Here is an 18,269-nt window from a genome sequence, read left to right as displayed (position 1 = left end):
ACAAACAATCCAATCATGAAATGGGCAAAAGACATGAAGAGAAATCTCACAGAGGAAGACATAGACATGGCCAACATGCATATGAGAAAATGATCCGCATCACTTGCCATCAGGGAAATACAAATCAAAACCACAATGAGATATCACCTCACACCAGTGAGTATGGGGCAAATTAACAAGGCAGGAAACAACAAATGTTGGAGAGGATGCGGAGAAAAGGGAACCTCTTACACTGTTGGTGGGAATGTGAACTGGTGCAGCCACTCTGGAAAACTGTGTGGAGGTTCCTCAAAGAATTAAAAATAGACCTGCCCTACGACCCAGCAATTGCACTGTTGGGGATTTACCCCAAAGATACAAATGCAATGAAACGCCGGGACACGTGCACCCCGATGATTATAGCAGCAATGGCCACGATAGCCAAACTGTGGAAGGAGCCTCGGTGTCCAACGAAAGATGAATGGATAAAGAAGATGTGGTTTATGTATACAATGGAATATTACTCAGCTATTAGAAATGACAAATACCCACCATTTGCCTTCAACGTGGATGGAACTGGAGGGTATTATGCTGAGTGAAGTAAGTCAGTCGGAGAAGGACAAACATTATATGTTCTCATTCATTTGGGGAATATAAATAATAGTGAAAGGGAATATAGGGAAGGGAGAAGAAATGTGTGGGAAATATCAGAAAGGGAGACAGAACATGAGAGACTCCTAACTCTGGGAAACGAACTAGGGGTGGTAGAAGGGGAGTAGGGCGGGGGGTGGGAGTGAATGGGTGATGGGCACTGGGGGTTATTCTGTATGTTAGTAAATTGAACACCAATAAAAAATAAATAAAAAAAATACAAATAAAGAAAACAAAAAAAAATACTGAGTCTTTAAGCATTCAAGAGAAAAATGGAGTTATAATTTTTATTTGAAAAATATTTGGACATTACAGAATGTTAGAAAATAGGAAAAATCATTAGTTCCACCAGGCTAACTTAGCTAATATTCTATTTTGTATGAATCTCATTTCAGTATTTTTATTATGCATATACATTCCTTGCAAAATTACCATCATAATGGACATTCATATTATATTATAATGCCTTTTTTTCCCTTAACATATCATATTCATTTTTCTCAATAGTGCTTCATAATTTTTCTAATTACCATTTCTAATAGGCATATAGTTTTTCATTAGGAAGATGTACCATAATTTACAATTTAATTAACCATTCTTCTCCATGAACATTTCAATTGCTTTCAATAGTACTATATTATAAGTAACACTTATATTCTGTTGTGCATAGAACTCTCACACACTTTTATCAGAATTTCAAAATAATGACACCAGGTCAATATGAACTCTCTTTTGGCATGTGATATATGCTGCTGTTGAATTTTTTCCCTAAAATTTTTACTGGTTTTCATGGCTACTGATCTCCCTACAACTTTGTCATTAAGCACAAGTTTGCTTTTCTTTGCTAGTCATTCGTAGTAACATGGAAGAATGATTCCTTTGAAGAGAGAAAAAGGATGAGACAATAGTTCAGAACCAATGTTAAAGATCTAACCCAAATGAAGGAAACTGGTGGTGGAGTCGATGGGAATAGCAATAATTTTAGCTTACCAGTTATTAAGTACTTTCTCTATGCCACATATGTGCCATGTTTTATTTTTTATTTTTTTATTTATTTTTTAAATTTTATTTATTTATGATAATCACACAGAGAGAGAGAGAGAGAGGGAGAGAGAGAGAGAGGCAGAGACACAGGCAGAGGGAGAAGCAGGCTCCATGCACTGGGAGCCCGACTTGGGATTCGATCCCGGGTCTCCAGGATCGTGCCCTGGTCCAAAGGCAGGTGCCAAACCGCTGCGCCACCCAGGGATCCCATGTGCCATGTTTTAAATTCCAAATGCTTTACATTTATTATCTACTTTAATCCACAAAATAACTTCCGGAAGTAGGTAGTCTCATGCATCCTCTTTTGTAGGTGGAGGCTCTGAATCAGAAATGTTAATTTACTAGATCAAGTTTTGAGTTGATTTTAGATGTAAAGAGTTATTAAATGAGGAGCCAGGGGAAAAACATAGTCAGGTTTTCTGCCTTTAGTCCAGTTTTTTTTTTCCCCATTATAGGTATCATTTTTCAGTCCTGGCTAAGAATGTCACTAAGTTTATATGGCCATGATCTTCATATTAAAATAGGCATAATCTCTTAGTGTTTCTTTAATTTTCTCCTATCATTGTAATTTACACTAATCAAGAGAGCACATTTCAATCTAGACTATTTGCATAAAACAATTACTGATATGATTTTGGCCATCATTTTGTACATCTAACCTTGATTTTTACTATTTTTCACTCAAGCCTTCAGAGAAATCGATCTTTACATATTTTAGGAACATTTTACTGACCTCTGTTTCTTTGTTTCAGTTAAACCTTTCAAAATATCATTTTTATAGTTCCATTTCTGTTGCAAATTGATTCATCCTTTAAAATATAGCTCAAGTAGTCTGTATTCTTCACCCTCTTGCCCCCTATCCTCCCTCCTCTTCTCCATTTCTTCTAATTTTTCATTCTTGTATTCAATAGCATTTATCAATTAAGGACCTATTGTATTAGCACTTCTTCAACTATCAAATACCAAGTAATTTCTGTCTGAGCTTCCGTATTTTGTCCTAAATTTTAATACATAATTATGTAATGCTTATATTTGATAAGCATTCGAACTTTGGAAGTTTTTTTCCCTTTTCAAGTAGTCTGAAATTTCCAGGCAGCATAATGCAGGTTTTATTTTTATTAAATCTTGCAGCATCTAGTACGGAAATTTTAAAACATCAAGTAAATAAAAGGCACTCAGTAAGCTCTTATTAATTGGTTGCCTGGTGATTTACTATACTTTCATTTCTTAGTCAAATTTAGATTTACTAAGGTATTAAAGTTCAAATATAACCAGAGATCAGAAAAAATGTCATATTACTTTATACTTTTGAAATGAAAAACAAGTTTTTATTAAAAGATTAAACTATTACACATGTAATATGGATATATGATAAAATATTGTCATATGACATGTGATTATTGATATTTTATAAATATATGCATGTGTACTTGTATGTGTGTGCATATGAAACATCTGGAAAAAAACATCTGGAAAATTTTATCCTTGTTACATTCACGTTAAAGAAAATTTACAATTTTTAAATTCATAAAATCTCTGCCTTGTCTATTTGCAACACCAATTTGAATTTGATGAAAAATGTATACTGAAAATAGAGTCTTTGCTGTGGTGTATATGCTTTCTTTTGCAGTGCAGCATCATTTTAATGGATAAAGTACTATGTGATTTTGTGAAGTTTCCTCAAAGGGTAAATAGTTACAGTCTCATGATATCAGCTGCCCTAAAGAACAATAATCCTAACAACTGGAATTCTCTTCTATGCCCCTCCCTTAAGACACTGTCAACTGATTGCTCTAAGGTGGGCCCCTCTTCTTATTTCAGATTTTCCTGGAAGGTACTAGGAACAGTTAAACCCATTCTGGAGTTTAATCTGTACAGATTTTGGGTAAAAGAGTATTATGTCATACTTTTAATTTTTATTTGGGGCATTGAAATGGTATCAGTAGCTGTAACAGTGAAAGAAAAATGCTATCTTTATTGAGTTTTTGGTGATTATTGAAGACTTGTTCTTAGTGTTTGAACTTTCAATGTTGAGTTCACGATTTTTACTCCTTTTCTAGTTGATTACTCAGCTTGAATTGAGAGACACTTTTTCTGACTGTAATAGCACGTTAGGTTATTATGAACAATATCATATGATCACATTTCTTTGGGTACAAAGTAACCTGAAAATTTCATCTCCTTTTTTTTCTCTGTGCATGAAAGCTTTTGATTGATGGGAGTGCCTGTAGTCGTAAATAAGCAGCTTTACTAAATTCCAGAGTAGGTCACTTTCTTCAGTTGATTTACATAATTGAACATGTTTCTTATGATAATGGAATTCACAAATGGCAGAAATTGGGCATTCTATCTGAATATCTCATATTTAGTAAGGTTAGGTGTATAGCAATATACTTTGTGATTTGTGGCTTAAAATAAATACAGTGTGATATTCACAGTATATGAATTATGTTTACTATTGACTAGTTCAAGGAAATATGTTCCTGTGTTATCTCTATATACATACATTGTGTTTACATTTCTAATGTGGCAAAATATTTTGCTTTCCTCTGATTGTTTTCATTTCCCTAAAGATTTGATCTGAAATATTCCAGTGACCGCTTCCTCTTCTAAACTTGAATTTATATTTTTTAACTGCATTGTGTCTTCAACACAGTATTTTGTAATTTAATTATATTTGTTACTTGCAAATCACAGTGCAGTTGGGTTACTCCATCAACACAGAGGAATGTGTTGCTAAATATCCAACAGAAAAGGAATGTATTACAGTATGAACTATTCTATATTACCAAAAATATATCTTACGATAAAAATATCACAGGTATGCCTGTGAGTGTGGGTGTTTACACACAAATTGCTGTACCACGTATCTTACTACATACACACTTATATGCATATGTGTCTGTGTTTACATGCAATATATATTATACATCCACAAACACTCATTATATTGCTGTTTGCTTTTTGTATTTGTATGCATAAATGGCACAGCACCATTTCTGAATAATTTTAGGGGAAAACATTACTTGGATAAAAAACAAAATAGAATATTTTAATCATAGATGGATAGAAGTATGTGTTCCCAGGAGAAATACAAAATTCTAATCAACCTGTGAGATAGCTGAATTCTATTTCTAATAGTAATGTAACATGCAATATCTGCTTTACCATTAGACATTGATTTAAAGGAACATACACTGGCTTTTGATCGAATACCAAATTACCTGGAAGAGATCCTGGCAATTAGATCACTGCAAATAGAAAAGCTGACAATCAACATTAAAAAGAGCTCCAACAGTAACTGAGCAGGACTGCTAAACCTCACCTCAAATTCTGTTCCTTACTGAATCTCCTACTGAGTTTCTACTCTGGTAGGCGATTAGTTTGCAATATATTTCCACAGTAGATATAATGACCAGGTAATAGATATGTTTCTTGTATTTCTAATTTATTCACATGGGTCTCACCTTTATTTTTTCTGGATTTAAGTTTAATCATTAAGGGGTATCAACTGTGGTCAGTTGAGCTGGGAGAGAGGGAGTGAGCTGAGCTACCAGGTATCTGAGTAGCTTATTAAAGCAAAATGGCAAAATGAAAGAGTTAAACCTGAAATAACTTACTGTAGTGGTATAAGCAAGAGACTAAAATCAGAGCAAATGACGACTCCCCGTTTCTAATTTTCTCCATGGAATGGCACATAGATGGATGGTCAGGTGGATCAGAACAGAATGGAGGTCATATTACTGTTGAGAAAGCTCAGAACAAAAGACTGTAGTAGTTTTATGGCCCCTGGGGTTAGGGGCAGTGTGAGGTCTGAAGGCTTCGAGTGGGAAAGTTGCATGTACTTAGAGTGGGGAAAAGATTTTTCAAGATTTTCCCCTGCTCCCCCAACAAGAAGGCTTCCGCAGAGGCACATAAAGAGGAGCCTCAGATGATGAGACCCAGAAATGTAGGCACAAAGCTTAAGAGCTAGGAATGCAAACAGGTACAATCAACTCAAGGCACCTAAGTCCTTGACTCTGACTCCTCTAAGATACTGTAATGTATTGGCTGTACACCAAACCTGGTGTGAGGGAGCAGCTTTTCAGAATGAGGCCTTCTAGAGCAAACCTTGATAATTTCCTATGTCCAGGCCTGAAAAGTCACACATAGATTTTTAACCAGGAGCTGGACTCATTATGTTAATAGATGCATTCATTATCCTTTTTAATATTCACAAAAGCCCAAAGTGATTAGCTATGCTTCACTGATGAAGAAACTGGGGATTACATTTTGTTAAGCAATTCACCTGAATTTACAAAAATATTCAGTATAGGAGCCAGAGATAAACTGATTCGATAACTCACAGTCAAAAAATTTCAAAAAACAGAAAGAAAACTTTTATATTCATACTCTTATATTGTACCCTCTTAGGTGAATTACTTAACATATTTCACATCACTGACATAAGACAGATCAACAAAAAAGCATAAAAATTTACTTAATACAAGTCGTATGTGTTATTGGGAGACTTCATAAGGAAATGAAGACCCAAAGAAGTGGCAAGACCTTAGTGCTTTATACGAGGCTGAACAAAGAGAGGCAATTATGAAAAACTAAACTATGTAGGGAAACTAAGGGTGTATAAAAATACGTTTTTAAAAGTTTTTCATTTCATTTATTTATTTGAGAGAGAGAGAGAGAGCAAGAGAGAGAGCACAAGTAGGAGAGAGATGCAGGCTCCATGCTGAGCAGAGAGCCCGATGCAGGGCTCAATTCCAGGACCCCAGGATCATGACCTGAGCCAAAGGCAGATGCTTAACTGACTGAGCCACCCAGGTGCTCAGAATATAAAAAATATTTTGGCAGGTCTGTTTATGCAGAATTCTCTTGGTCTCAACTTCCCATCCCTGATGATAAGAATGCTACTTTCCTTCTGGCATAGGGAAAACATCTTTCACATGGGAATTTTACCTCCTGCTTTGAGAAAAGGAGGAAGGTCAGAGTGTATTTCTTGCATCTGTTATTTTTCAAATGCCTTCAACTCAAAATAGTCAATATGCCAAAGTGGCATATTTGGGGTGGTATATTCTAAACTCACAGAAACCATGGCAATTTTGTTGTGTGAGGTCATGATATATTGAGATGTGAGAAGTGAGATATTTAAGGGTATTCCGCAAGTCTTCTTGTTATTTCAAGTTCTTTACAAAACATAGTAATAACAGAAAATGTACTCTGATTATCTTAATGTGATTTTTCACTTTTCCCCATCAGTTCAGAAATACACTAGATATACGTGAGGCAATAAACAATTTTAAGGAGATTTCTGAGCCTATATACTCTATCCTCCTAAATTATTATCATTCTTACTCTGAAGCAATTGAAATTTTTGTACTTCCAGTTCTTATTCTATTTCTTTACCAGTTCCAACACTGAAGCACACTATAGAAGTCTCCCTTCTTGGGGCCACCCTGTGCAATCTTCTCCAATGTTGTTTTCCAGAAGTATTATAAATATAAATTTAAATGTCTTTTTCACTATTAACCAGGGCTTCTTCCCCATTGAGAATTTTATTTGCTGTGGGTTTTTCGTAGATGGCTTTTGAGATGTTGAGGAATGTTCCCTCTATCCCTACACTCTGAAGAGTTTTGATCAGGAATGGATGCTGTATTTGTCAAATGCTTTCTCTGCATCTATTGAGAGGATCATATGGTTCTTGGTTTTTTCTCTTGCTGATATGATGAATCACATTGATTGTTTTATGAGTGTTGAACCAGCCTTGTGTTCCGGGTCATGGTGAAAAATTTTCTTAATCTACTGTTGTATCCTATTGGCTAGTATCTTGTTGAGAATTTTTGCATCCATGTTCATCAGGGATATTGGTCTATAATTCTCCTTTTTGGTGGGGTCTTTGTCTGGTTTTGGAATTAAGGTGATGCTGGCCTCATAGAACGAGTTTGGAAGTACTCCATCTCTTTCTATCTTTACAAACAGCTTTAGTAGAATAGGTATGGTTCCTTCTTTAAACGTTTGATAGAATTCCCCAGGGAAGCCATCTGGCCCTGGATTTTTTGTCTTGGGAGGTTTTTGATGACTGCCCCCTAAGATCAGGAACAAGACAGGGATGTCCACTCTCATCACTGCTATTCAACATAGTACTAAAAGTCCTAGCCTCAGCAATCAGACAACAAAAAGACATTAAAAGCATTCAAATTGGCAAAGAAGAAGTCAAACACTCCCTCTTCACCGACGACATGATACTCCACATAGAAAATCCAAAAGATTCCACCCCAAGATTGCTAGAACTCATACAGCAATTTGGCAGTGTGGCAGGATACAAAATCAATGCCCAGAAGTCAGTGGCATTTCTATACACTAACAATGAGACTGAAGAAAGAGAAATTAAGGAGTCAATCCCACTTACAATTGCACCCAAAAGCATAAGATACCTAGGAATAAACCTCACCAAAGATGTAAAGGATCTATACCCTCAAAACTATAGAACACTTCTGAAAGAAATTGAGGAAGACACAAAGAGATGGAAAAATTTTCCATGCTCATGGATTGGAAGAATTAATATTGTGAAAATGTCAATGTTACCCAGGGCAATTTACACGTTTAATGCAATCCCTATCAAAATACCATGGACTTTCTTCAGAGAGTTGGAACAACTTATCTTAAGATTGGTGTGGAATCAGAAAAGACCCCAAATAGCCAGGGGAATATTAAAAAAGAAAACCATAGCTGGGGGCATCACAATGCCAGATTTCAGGTTGTACTACAAAGCTGTGGTCATCAAGACAGTGTGGTACTGGCACAAAAACAGACACATAGATCAATGGAACAGAATAGAGAACCCAGAAGTGGACCCTCAGCTTTATGGTCAACTAATATTCGATAAAGGAGGAAAGACTATCCATTGGAAGAAAGACAGTCTCTTCAATAAATGGTGCTGGGAAAATTGGACATCCACATGCAGAAGAATGAAACTAGACCACTCTCTTGCACCACACACAAAGATAAACTCGAAATGGATGAAAGATCTAAATGTGAGACAAGATTCCATCAAAATCTTGGAGAACAAGGAGTACGCAGGCAACATCCCTTTTGAACTGGGCCACAGTAACTTCTTACAAGATACATCCACGAAGGCAAAAGAAACAAAAGCAAAAATGAACTATTCGGACTTCATCAAATAAGAAGCTTTTGTACAGCAAAGGATACAGTCAACAAAACTAAAAGACAACCTACAGAATCGGAGAAGATATTTGCAAATGACGTATCAGATAAAGGGCTAGTATCCAAGATCTATAAAGAACTTATTAAACTCAACACCAAAGAAACAAACAATCCAATCATGAAATGGGCAAAAGACATGAACAGAAATTTCACAGAGGAAGACCTACACATGGCCAACGAGCACATGAGAAAATGCTCTGCATCACTTGCCATCAGGGAAATACAAATCAAAACCACAATGAGATACCACCTCACACCAGTGAAAATGGGGCAAATTAACAAGGCAGGAAACCACAAATGTTGGAGAGGATGCAGAGAAAAGGGAACCCTCTTACACTGTTGGTGGGAATGTGACCTGGTACAGCCACTCTGGAAAACTGTGTGGGGGTTCCTCAAAGAGTTAAAAATAGACCTGCCCTATGACCCAGCAATTGCACTGTTGGGGATTTACACCAAAGATTCAGATGCAGTGAAACGTGGGGACACCTGCACCCCGATGTTTCTAGCAACAATGTCCACAATAGCCAAACTGTGGAAGGAGCCTCGGTGTCCATCGAAAGATGAATGGATAAAGAAGATGTGGTTTATGTATACAATGGAATATTACTCAGTTATTAGAAACGACAAATACCCACCATTTGCTTCAACGTGGATGGAACTGGAGGGTATTATGCCGAGTGAAATAAGTCAGTCGGAGAAGGACAAACATTGTATGTTCTCATTCATTTGGGGAATATAAATAATAGTGAAAGGGGGGGAGAAGAAATGGGTAGGAAATATCAGAAAGGGAGACAGAACATGAAGACTCCTAACTCTGGGAAATGAACTAGGGGTGGTGGAAGGGGAGGAGGGTGGGGGATAGGGGTGACTGGGTGATGGGCACTGAGGTGAGCACTTGATGGGATGAACACTGGGTGTTATTCTGTATATTGGCAAATTGAACACCAATAAAAAATAAATTTATTATTAAAAAATATTAAAAAATAACCACGGCTTCTTGAGAATAAGAATGCCATATAAATGTTAAAATAATGAACATGAGAAATTTTTATTTCCCAAAAATACCCAAACATAGAGATGAAAGAAGCCAAACTGGGAAACCAAACCGGGACCCCCCACTTTGCCCAGCATGTTCAAAGCTGCTACCAGTCATTCAGAAATAGTTGCAGGGCAACCTCACATTTCTATGTATCTACAGATATGTTTTTAATTCTTTCTTTAATTTATAAATTCTATTTCAAAAATTCTGTATACTGAGTTGCAATATGACAACAAATCACTATTCAGATTAGGGTACTAATGACAGATAGCAAGGTTCATTTAAATAAGGACCGGGAATAAAATTGAAAATTATGAAATGGATAAGTTTTTGAAAACCTTCAATCATGGATAAAATTGGCATGTTAGACAAAAAATGACTATGGCAAATGATTGGCTACTTGTAAATCTTTTGCATAACAGGTCCAAAAATGTTACAAGTGGTTTGGGGGATAGGTGAAATACATAAAGAGGATTAAATTAAAACTTACAGTTAGAAAATAAATAAGTCACAGAGATGAAAAGTACAGCATAGGGAATTTGGTCAATAATACTGTAATATGTTTGGTGTCAGATGGTGATTATACTGTGGGCAGTGAATAATGTATAGAATCTTTGAATCAATATGTTGTACACCAGAAATGAATATAACATTGCATATTAATTATACTTCAATTAAACAAACGCTACAGCCTACATATACTTGTACCTTCAGCTTGAGTAAGCTGTACTCCTGGAAACTTAAATTAATAAGTGTATAAGTTTGTTCCAGTCTTGTAATACTGGAATACCATGACTTCCACTTTGCTAAGATAAAATACAGTTACAGTGTGGTGAACCACAGCAAAATGATGCATTTGGTGGTCATAGTACCTTAACTTTTGGTTGTCATAGCTGATAAAAACCGGGCATAAAAACAATAGGCTTTATCAGGGAAACTAGCAAAGCTATGTATATACACCTACTATTGACTCATAAAGTTTACTTTAATTCAAATGTATTTTCAATATCATTCCCTGTAGGTACAGCTATACTAAAGAAAATATGAGTTGAAAATAGTGATAATTTACTAATCCAAAAGCACTGTTGGGGATTTACCCCAAAGATACAGATGCAAGAAATTCTTAAGCAATAAACCTGAATGAACTTATTTCATCCCTTCATTCCCTTAATTTACTGCGCATCCATAATACGAGAAACATACCGGGACATGCAATATCTTAAGGACTTAAGGAAAATAGAGCATATGCCCAGTGAGTTTTGCACATAAAATGAGTACAAAGAAAGTCTAACAAAATATAGGAAAGGGAAATACAACTTAAAAATGGGAGTATGATGAAGTTTCCTGGAAGAAGCTGATATTGAGGCTTAAAGAGTACACAACAATGAGGAAATCTCTTCTAATGCTTAAGGAAAACAAAATAAAACACCCTAAAGAGAGTGGGAGGTACTATTTAGGAAACCTTCCCCTCTTGAGAGAAATAGGTGATGGGGTCACACTAAAGAGAACCTTCCATTTCTGGCTACAGCATTATGACTTCAGATGAGGGTCACTGGGCACTAGGGAACCATTCTTAGGTCCTGAACAGGTAAGAGCCAAACTACATGCTATGCTCTTCCGAGGATAATCTGACAGTTACAGTCTGGTGGGATTACAGAAGAGTGGTATTGAAGATATCAAGAAAATACTTTTATTATAAAGGTAAAAAATAAGCTAAATTGCCTTGGCTAGAGTGTGAATAAAATGAAGCAACTTAAAAAAAAATAAGAGAATGAGGAATGACAACTGATGTGGCTTAATGAGTGGGAAACAGTGAAAAGATAAATCTTTGATGTCAAATGTGGGAAATAAAGGTAAGTAGGTATCTGGGTCATTGAGATAAAACAAGGAAATTAAGAAAAGGCATACTAGGGACTAGAATAATCAGAGATTCTAGGGACGCCTGGGTGGCTCTGTGGTTAACAGACTGCCTTCGGCTCAGGGCGTGATCCCCAAGTCCCAGGATTGAGTCCCACATCGGGCTCCCTGCATGGAGCCGGCTTCTCCTAATTCCTGTGTCTCTGCCTTTTTCTCTCTCTGTCTCTCATGAATAAATAAACAAGATTAAAAAAAAGAATAATCAGAACTATTATTTTTTATTTTAACAATGAAGAAACAGGGTTTGAATAAGTTATAATAATTTACCCATTGTCACAAAGCTATAGTCATAAATGGATATTAATCCAGACTGCCAGACAAGATCCTAAATTCTTTTTTTTTTTTTTAAGATTTTATTTATTCATGAGAGACACAGAGAGGGAGAGAGGAAGAGAGGCAGAGACATAGGCAGTGGGAGAAGCAGGCTCCATGCAGGGAGCCTGATGTGGGACTCGATCCTGAGACTTCAGGATCATGCCCTAGGCCGAAGGCAGGTGCTAAACCGCTGAGCCACCCAGGGATCCCAAGATCCTAAATTCTAAACACAATATTGTGTTACCATTTTGCCTGAAACAATTTAGTACTTTCTGTGTTAGGAGCACCATTCTACATACTTTATAGGCATTAAATCCTTAAGTCTTCAAATACTCTTATGAGGAGAATATGCTCATTATCCTGATTTTAGTAAATGGTAGAACTAAAAAACAGCTTCTTGTCTGCAGAGGCTGTACTCTTAACCACCTACACAACCTGCCTTTATAAAGATTGGTTTTAGACTTATTGAATTTGAAGTATAAATGCAGCATTCGAGTGCAAATACCCAGTTGGAACTGAGGCATGGATCTCAGGAGAAATTTGACCTGGGCACAAAACGAAAAAGTTTTAACTTAGAAAGATGGTACCTAAAATCATAGGAAGGACTAAGCCAACAGAGTAGACAAATAGAGAAGAGAAATAGTTTTATATACAGTTAATATTACATATTATACAAAACCTACAAGCAACAAACTTCCTTTATATGTTAAGGAGAATTAGGGTATGTTTGTCTACCAAAGTTTGCTAGCACCGAGTTAAACAATAAAAATTTTAATTTAGTAGTCAGCCATAGCAATAACAAAGCCATATGTTAAATAGAACTCGTGAAAGAAAGTTCACAAATGCAAAAAAGAAAAAAAAATCAAATATTTCTCAAGTATTTTCATTGCATCATTGTTATAATGGTCACTTATGATGTAGGAAGGACATTAGGGTTCAAAGTCAAAGCCAACAGCCGAGAAAGAATTCTTGAGACAACTTTGGTGCACAAAGGTGGTTTTATTAAAGCCTGGGGACAGGACCCACTGGCAGAAAGAGCAGTACTTGGGTCATGAAGAGTGTCCCATTATATATACTTTCAATTTGGCAGGGGGTTAGGGAGAGCATAAGTCTCTAAGGAATTTTGGAACCAAGATTCCCTGGACCTTGAGGGAACTAGCTATTTTTGGGAAAAGGTCATTTATTATTGTCTAATAAAACCTTAGTCATGAGACCCTTCAGATGTATATCGGTGGTGAGCCATGTGCTTGAGGGATGATTGCCAACACGTACCTTGAGGAGTAGATATAAAGGAAATTCTTTCTTTTCTTTTCTTTTCTTTCTTTCTTTTCTTTCTTTCTTTCTTTCTTTCTTTCTTTCTTTCTTTCTTTCTTTCTTCTTCCTTTTTTTTTTTGATTTTATTTATTTATTCATGAGAGACAGAGAGTGAGAGAGAGAGAGGCAGAGACACAGGCAGAGGGAGAAGCAGGCTCCATGCAGAGAGCCCAATGTGGGACTCAATCCCGGGTCTCCAGGATCAGGCCCTGGGCCAAAGGCAGGGGCCAAACTGCTGAGCCACCCAGGGATCCCTGATAAAGGACATTTCTAAAGGAATTTTATATGTTAAAATAGACTTAGAGAATCCTAGAGATTAGGCTAAGATTGCTGCTGCCCTTAGCTAAGTATTAGCATCAAGCCAGTTGAGTCCCTAGAGGAATGTCACTCTGCCTGTTTCAAGGATTTGTCAGTGGGCTGCAGGAAGTAAGGAAATTTAATAATTTTTCTTCTGCCTTTGTTTTCTCCATCAATTTAGGGGGCAAATCAGACAATCAAATTCTAGACAGCAGGGGATTTAATTAATACCCTATGCCCTTTTTATTTCTTCTGCTTGACTATTTTGGGGATCTAGAAAAAGAGTTTGTTTTCACAACTTTTACAACCAGAGGTTCTAAGTTAGGGAGAATCCAGTACTGTTTCTGAAGTCATTACACAGTAACTTGATAATATATTTGAGGATTCAGCAATATTGATCATAGAAACAGTGTTTTAAATTTATTTTCAACTCAGTTAGTTTTATAATCTTTAAATATTTAACCTGATACTCAAGATTTCTAACTGCCATAATAATAATAATAATAATAATAATAATAATAATAATAATAATACAGAAGGCAGAAATGACAGAAAGGAACCAAAAGGATTTGTGTGTGAAATATAGACATCTTACAAATAGCAATAGTGCACAACAGGGAGTCGTGTCATTTTCCACAAGTTTTCAATTAAATAAGAATTAAAATTTTAGTGAGCTACGGTCATTTCACTCACTATAATGAATAGGGATGCATTTTATTTATTGAGATAAATAGATTGTTGCCATTAGAACTAGTTTTATTGCATTATTCGCCAATTTAACCATTTTTATGAATTATACTAATTTTATTTTTTCTTTAATGGACTCTATACCTATAAAATTATTTTTATTTTATTTTTTTCTTCACAGAGGTAGGCTCTATGGTAATAAAAGAAGTGCAAAATTTTTGAAAATAAGAACTGAGCCATCAGTAGTTAGCTAGCCCATTACTTATTTATATTGTCAATTAATTATTTCTAATAGAGAGTGGGAGCTGCCAATAATCCTCACCAAATTACTGGAAGAGAAAGTGGAAAAAGATCAGTTCCCAAAGTTCCCCCATTCCCTCTCAGAGTCTACAGATTCCTCATTAGCCCCTCTTTGATCAAGTCTTAAAAATGTTCAAGTTTAAAATTAATATTTCAAAACATAGTGTGTTTTGTTCACAACAAATTACAAAAAAGTGTGTCTGGTACATTCCAGTGCTCAAGAAATGTTAACCGAATGGATAAACACAGTCATGTTATGCTTTATCTAATAGAATACTTCTCTAGAAATGTAATTCAGAAGTAAATATTGCAGTAATTTAGTGAAAGTACAATGGACCTATGTTATGAATTTGCCCAGGGTCTGCCAACAACGATTACCCTATTAAAAAAACAAAACAAAACAAAAACAACAACAACCTGCTCATCAGATTAATTAAATTGATTAACTGATTGTTATTTTAAAAAATTCTGACCGTTCAAACTACCTGCTTCCCTTCTTATCTCTCCCTTTTTCCTTTCTTTATTTCTTCCTTCCTTCACACAAGTAAAGGAATTGTGATTTATATATATTCAATTCCTATATCTACTTATAAAACTGAATATTAAAAAAGTTATCACAAGGATCCCTGGGTGGCGCAGCTGTTTGGCGCCTGCCTTTGACCCAGGGCACGATCATGGAGACTCGGGATCGAATCCCACGTCGGGCTCCCGGTGCATGGAGCCTGCTTCTCCCTCTGCCTGTGTCTCTGCCTCTCTCTCTCTCTCTCTCTCTCTCTCTCTCTCTCTCTGTGAGACTATCATAAATAAATAAAAATTTAAAAAAATAAAAAAAAAAGTTATCACAACGTGAATCTTAAAATTTCCTTCAATATTAAACAATTTCCCTATCTAGGGATGAAGTGACAATATGGCCTTTATTTCTTTTTTCTTTTTTTTTTTTAATTTTTATTTATTTATGATAGTCACACAGAGAGAGAGAGAGAGAGAGGCAGAGTCACAGGCAGAGGGAGAAGCAGGCTCCATGCACCAGGAGCCCGACGTGGGATTCAATCCCGGGTCTCCAGGATTGTGCCCTGGGCCAAAGGCAGGCGCTAAACCGCTGCACCACCCAGGGATCCCTGGCCTTTATTTCTAAGAGAAGAAATAATTACAACAAAATTCTGTAATACATGTAGATAACCAGTTCCCCCTGAAAACCAAGCAAGCAAATAGAATTAGCAATCTGACTAGAGTGGGACAAAGTCAGGAATCAAACCATTTAGAAGCACTACACATAACTGTCATTACTATGACTATTGTCATTTATATTCTATATTCTAGCCCAGATAAAATAGCTTTACTCTAAATCTGTCAAAAGATCTTGTATATGCTGGTTCTCCTGCATGAAATGGTCCTTTCCTTACGGTATTTTATTTATTAACTCTTAATGATTCTTTTAAATTAAAATGCTACTCTATCCAAGGGGTTGGGGTGGAGGACACTTCAGTTTTATTAGAGCATTTTAATCTCTCACTCATGTTTCCTTATGACTCTGGTCCTTTTGCAAGTTTTTACAAGATATTCTTTTTTTTTTTTTCTTTTTGCTTCTTTCCTGCCCTGAGCTTTATTGAAACATACAACAGTGTGTAAATTTAAGGTGTACAATTTGTTGATTTGATATACTTATATAATGCAGTATGATTACCACTATACCATTACTTAACACTTTCATCATGTTATCTAATTACCATTTCATTTTTCTTGTTTAAGAGCATTTAAGATTGATACTCTTAGCAACTTTAAGGTATATAATACAGTATTGCTTATTGTACTGTGATATATTGTAACGCAATATATCGTCATGTGGTACATTAAATTCCCAGAACTTTTCAACTTCTAACTGGAAGTTTGTACCCTTTGACCAACATCTGCCTGTTTCCACCCCCATTCCAACTCCTGGTAACCACTATACTACTTTCTAAGAGTTTGGTTTTTCGTTTATTTGTTCCACATAAAGTTACATCATGCTGTATTTCTCTTTCTCTTCTCAACTTATTTCACTTATATAATGCCCTCTAGGTGTATCCATGTTGCCACAAATGCCATAAGTGGAACTTTGTCTCACTCTAGTCAGATTGCTAATCCATTTGTTTGCTTGGTTTTCAGGGGAAACTGGTTATCTACATGTATTACAGAATTTTGTTTTGGTAATTATTTCTTCTCTTAGGAATAAAGGCCATATTGTCACTTTATCCCTAGGTAGAGAAATTGTTTAATATTGAAGGAAATTTTAAGATTCATGTTGATAAGATTTTTAAGTTTAGTTTTAGTAGATATAGGAATTGAATATTTCATTTCTTCTGTGGCTGAATAATAGTCTATTGTATATATATATATATATATATATATATATATATATATATATACTATGTTTTCTTTTTTTTTTTATTTATGATAGTCACAGAGAGAGAGAGAGAGAGAGAGAGAGGCAGAGACACAGGCGGAAGGAGAAGCAGGCTCCATGCACCGGGAGCCCGACGTGGGCTTCGATCCCGGGTCTCCAGGATCGCGCCCTGGGCCAAAGGCAGGCGCTAAACCCCTGCGCCACCCACGGATCCCTATACTACATTTTCATTATCTGTTTATCTGTTAATGGTCACTCAGGTCATCTCCCTATTTTGGCTCTTGTGAATAAACATGAGAGTAGAGATATCACTTCAAGATTCTCTTTAGTTTCTTTTAGATATATCCCCAGAAGTGGGAATGCTGGATATATGATAGCTTGATTTTTTAAACTTTGAGGAAACTCCATACTATTTTCCATAAAGGTTAGAACAATTTACTTTACCACTAGCAGTGCACAAATATTCCCTTTTCTTCACATCCTCACCAATACTTGTTAATCCTTGCCTTTTTAATGCTAGCCATTCTAACAGGATGCGGTGATATCTCACTGTGATTTTGATGTGCATTTTTCTGATGGTTAGTGATGTTGAACATCTTTTCATGTGCTTGTTGGCCATTTGTATGTCTTACTTGGAAACATATTTAGTCAACTCATCTTTCCATATTTTAATCTGATTGTTATTTCTTCACTGAGTTATATGAGTCCTTCACATATTTTGAATATATGATTTGTAAATATTTTTCTCCAATTCTATAGGTTGCCTTTCCATTTGTAGTTTTTTGTTGTTTTTTTTTTTTGACTGTGAAGAATAAGTTTCTTTAAGATTGACTTATTTATATAAGAGAGAGAGAGAGGTTGAGCTTGAGCAGGGGAAGGGGCAGAGGGGGAGAATCTCAAGCAAATTTTGAGCTTGACATGGGACTTGATCTCATGACTCTAAGATCATGACCTGAGCTGAAACCAGGAGTCAGACACTTAACTGATAGAGCCACCAAGGTGCCCCCTGCTCCCCCCACTTTTAAGATTTATTTATTTGAGGGAGAGAGAGAGAGTGAGTTTGAGCAGGGGGAAGTGCAGAGGGAGAGAATCTCAGGTGGCTTCATCTTCTTTCATTTTCAACAG

General features: G+C 36.1%; 1 long non-coding RNA gene across 7 annotated transcripts in view; it reads left to right on the top strand.

The window, feature by feature from the left end:
* The first annotated feature begins 11,498 nt into the window (after positions 1-11,498).
* LOC111091836 overlaps positions 11,499-18,269 on the top strand; it is a 94,899-nt gene continuing 88,128 nt past the window's right edge. For all 7 annotated transcript variants that reach the window (XR_005376316.1, XR_005376314.1, XR_005376312.1 and 4 more), the window contains exon 1: positions 11,499-11,632. This is a non-coding gene — a long non-coding RNA (uncharacterized LOC111091836). The remainder of the gene's footprint in view (positions 11,633-18,269) is intronic.

The sequence above is a fragment of the Canis lupus genome, chromosome 22 (genome assembly GCF_011100685.1).
Source record: "Canis lupus familiaris isolate Mischka breed German Shepherd chromosome 22, alternate assembly UU_Cfam_GSD_1.0, whole genome shotgun sequence".
In the NCBI taxonomy this organism is placed as follows: domain Eukaryota; kingdom Metazoa; phylum Chordata; class Mammalia; order Carnivora; family Canidae; genus Canis; species Canis lupus.
This window is presented reverse-complemented; position numbering and strand designations above follow the sequence as displayed.